Genomic DNA, 4,949 nt, shown 5'->3' on the forward strand with positions numbered 1-4,949 from the left:
CTTATGTCTACTTGTTCAAATTTTTTCGGGCGGAATGGAATGAAATATTTTAATTTTTTTATTACTTTCGTTCCAATTGAATTGATATAACAATCATTTTTTTGATTTTTTATATAAAATTTGATTTTATACTAGTTATTGTAATTTCACTGTTACAATATCAATCGAGCTATCATCAACATGACCTTGTTATAATTCATATATCAATTTTTTAAAGAAAACAAAGATCAACCAATCACTTATTTTATTTTCGAGAAATGAAATAATTATATTTTAATAGCCAAAATTAAAACTGTACACCAATAATAGAAACTCATAATTTTTACACTAACTTTCGCATTTGCAAAAGGACAGAAGAAGTAAAACAAACCAAAAGTGAAATAAAAAACACCAATTCTAGATATAGAGGGACAAAGGTTACTGCAATACTGTGAAAACATACAGTTGCATGATTTAAAATACTAGGGATTAATGCAAAACAACATCCACAAGACCAGGTTACCGAGTCTAATTTCAGAACATGCAAATTCATAGAATAAGTCCAGGAGCCAAGTCTGCCAGCATAAATGAGTACTGAACACGCAAAATAAAACAACCATACTTGCCATTATATTTCACCAGAGAGAATAGCATCGACAAGTTTCTTCTTCTCTTCATCTGATGCTCCGAAAAAAATACCATCAAATTCTCGCTATCAGCTATTTTCTTTGTGGCCTTAATATTTTTTACAACATCAATGTCAGAAATCTTTGACAACTCCTCCATTAGTTTTTCTTTTTTTTCCAACTTCTGACTTTCTGCAGCAATAAGCAATCTTGTCGAACTCGCAAACTCGACTGCTATTACTTTAGTAGAACTCGCAAACTCAGCAACTATCAGTTTTGAAGCGTTATACATTGCTTCAATCATTGGATCAACATCAAATTTCCTTTTCTTAGAGCCTTTCCGACATGTAGACTCATCAGAATTCTGCATCATTGACTCATCATCAGGCAAGTTAGCGAGTGCTCTTTGAGTAGCAGTTTCATCTGCAATAATTTCTTTTCTGCCTCAAATGCACTATCAGCATGACGAGCTGTTACTCAGTCCTTTCCAAATATTGTTGAAAGATCATCAAAATGCAGGAATGACGTGCTCTTCCATTTTGCAGCCCCAGCATGTGCCTTTAAGACAACAAAAAAGACAACATAATAAGAGACTCAGAGAGTTCAAAAAATAAAAAAGTACCGTGTAAGCAGATATTAACTTATTGACATTTCAAAAGGCAGAAACAAACATTGCAAATAGGACTGTCCATGATCTATATGCTAGATGAGATCTCAACCAGGTTGCATTATGTAATTATTTTTCTCTGATTTGCTTCACCATTTCCATATTTCTTCTCTTAATATTCTGGATTCTCTGTCTTTTAATTCTATTTGTTTCCATAACTCATAAGGTAAAAGGTCTAAATTTCTTAGTACTTAATTCCTAAACTTATTAACATATTACTCAACCTTAGACAAAATCAGGTTACTAAATGAACATCCTGACTCTTACATATTTGACTATTTATACTACTTGATTTTAATATTCAAGAAGCAAAAGAACCTGAATCTAGTGAACTATTTTTTTGGAAATGAATCCAAGGTTTAGGGTCCAAAATCAAGAAAAAACACCAAAACATTCTAATAATTTTGATTGAGTACATGGTGCAAAGAGCAGAAAGCAGTAAAATCACTTTCAAATCTCAACTAAACCAGTTTCATGCACAAAGTTATATAATGAAAATATTGAAAGTATCTCCAAAATCAGAAATCTAAAAAAAACAAATATATAGCAAGTAATTAATGGGATCATATCTCTTTACTAATTTACACTGGTACGCAACCCTGAACAAAACAAGCAATTAATAATAACAAAACAATACAACCAGACATAGATCACTAAAATATATCCTGCAATGAAAAATCTCTGATAATATATTTCCTACAGTGTAAAATGAGTCAGCTGCAAAGCAGGTACACGAAGAACTGTTGCATGTGCAAGGATAAAAAAAAGAAGCAGGAAGATTCAAATCACATTATTAATGATTGAGGCAGTAACATAACAAGATCCAACTTTAAGCCCTTCAAACAAATTAACTTTTTCTTCCTACTCTTTTGCAATGGAAAACATTTAACATAATTTATATCAAAAGATTGTAGAATAATAAGAATATATAATTGTATACAAGAAATAATCAAGAAATAAAAGTACAAGAAATTCAAGAAACCCAAATGGGTCAGTGTAAATCTAACTAAAATGAAAAAAGATGAAAACTTTGAATCAAAGAAAATGAAAATAAAAAACGGGGAGTAAAAAGAGTAAAAAGAATTATATAAATGTATATTTAAACTTTGGGAGTGCTGCTACTTAATGTGATACACTGAAATTCTACTTGCTAGTTGGTACCATTTTCATTATATTTAGTTATGATTGATGCCTAAGATTTTTTGTTGTTCACACATGTTAATAACTATTACTTTAAGCCAAGGCCACATTGACCTACTCGAGATGATTAAATTTATGAATATGATTCCAGACTATTAATTTGACACAGCAAGAGCTCGGTGCATCAAACTTTGCCAATTTACATTATTAACATTGTCACAATATATGTTAGTATTGATAAAAGAGAAGCTACATATGGAGATAAAACATACATATCTAGTTTCTCAAGTATTATTACATAATTAGTAGTACAGAAGGAAGAAGCTATTGTTGTACACCAAAGCTATAGTCTAAAAAGCAATAGAAGAAATGAATGCTTGGTAACCAATGTGATACACCAAAGTGAAATACACAATCATTCAATGTAAAGGCTTTGTGATTTTTAATTTTACAGTTGCGTAAATTAATATCTTTAAGCACAAAAGTGGTTACTGTCCGGTAATATAAACTTTAATAATAGTAATACAGAATAACTCTCATTGTCAATGCCGTATAGGTGGTTTTCTCGTGTGAGAGAATCTAGTTAAATTATAAACATACCTTAATGTACGAATCCCATACATCTTTTGGTGCCGTAATAACTTGACTTTCAGGGTCCCAACCGAATCCAGATGTGCTTCCAAATCTTAGGTCATACACAGTGGTGAAGTCCTTCTTGAGTGTCTTTAGTCGAGATTCAATGTGCAACTTTCCTTTCAGACCTGAAGCAGGGATTTTGGTATTTAATGAGCTTTCCAGAAAAGCTAGATATCCTGGCTTGAAATCATTCTCTGCTTTATATGCTCCATTGTTCACCAATTCTAGAAGAGATTCAATCAGTGTTCCATCTTCATTTTCGGTCCATTTCCTCTTATTCTTTCATGCACTTCGTTCTACGGTGTCAACTCTTGATTCCATACCTGCAAATTACTAAAAATATACAAAATAATTTCTGGTCAATCATTTGACACCAGAAATATCATCTTCTGGGCAATCAATTAAAAATTGTATTCCATACATTTAAAAAGAAACCAATCTAGCCACTAATATTTGTAGTGCAGTAAGAAAATATTCTGAAAATCACAAAGGTATCCAAATCCAAAAGGGATATACTTAATTAAACATTGAATTAGCAATATTTCACTCATTAAGTACAAGTCACAAATCAACATCACTATTTAACTCCACCGATTAAATATTGAATTAACAAGATTCTCTCTAAATGCTGTCCACTCATTAGAAGCACCAATAGTTGTAATATGTTCTCCGACAAACTCATGTTCATTTTGTGGCTCATTTTCATCCTCGCTTCCTTCCTTATCAAACTCGATCTCAGCTTGATCAAACGACATCTCAGTCCTTATGTAATTGTGAAGAATGCAACACGCCAAGACAATCCGATTTTGTGTCTTTACGGGATAAAATGATGGACTTCTGAGAATTGACCACCTCTTTTTTAAGATACCAAAGCACCTCTCAATAACATTCTTAGCCGTCGAGTGCCTCATATTAAACTATTCACGAGTGGAGGTGGGCCCATTCTCATCATCCCAATAATTCAAATGATACCTAAGCCCTCTATAGGGTGCCAAAAAGCATTCCTCATTAGTATATTCGGCATCTACTAGATAGTAGGTACCTTCATAATAATACGAAAATTATGTCATTTAAAGTTGTCTTTTATGTATTCAAACAAATAACAAAAATGTAATTAATTACCACTTGGGACAATTAATCCATGTCTATGTATGACATCCCTAAGAACTCTACCATCTGCAGCTGAACCTTCCCAACCAGTCAACACATACTGGAATAGTAAATTTGGTGAACAAGCTGCAAGAACATTTGTTGTAATTTCACCTCTCCTATTTCTGTACTTTGGTCTCTCTTCAACAAGAATAATCATCTTAATATGTGTCCCATCCAAGGCTCCCAAACAATTCTATAAGGAAATTGTTATAATGAATTAATCATCAACATACATGATATGAAAATAATACAAAATTATTATATATTGAGTATACCTTAAAATACTTCCACTTATGATCGGTTGAATTGCTTTGAATCGATTTAGGTTTCTTGAAATAATCTCCTTGCAATCTCAAAACCCTAGTTAATACCTCATGAAAAAACATACTAATCGATTGTTTGGACCTTTGAAAGTGGGTGTGAATACCTCGCATTTTTGCGTGGTTTCCTAATATATGTAAAAACATTACAACTTTTTCGACTATATCAACTTGCTTACTTTCTTTTACATAACCTCTAGACTCCAATATGGAACACAACTTATAAAATGACCTTTTACCATCCGAAGGTTTTCAAGACAACTAGAAGGACTTTCATGAATTAACCTATACATATATTGTCTTCTCTCCAATTTCAAAATAGTATATCGTTCCCTCACAGTTTTCTTCTTCATTAAATATATTAGTTGAAAAATCATATTAACCGATACAATCATTCGCATCCACATTGTGTATATTAATATAACCTTT

This window comes from Apium graveolens, chromosome 5 (assembly GCF_009905375.1).
Source record: "Apium graveolens cultivar Ventura chromosome 5, ASM990537v1, whole genome shotgun sequence".
In the NCBI taxonomy this organism is placed as follows: Eukaryota; Viridiplantae; Streptophyta; class Magnoliopsida; order Apiales; family Apiaceae; genus Apium; species Apium graveolens.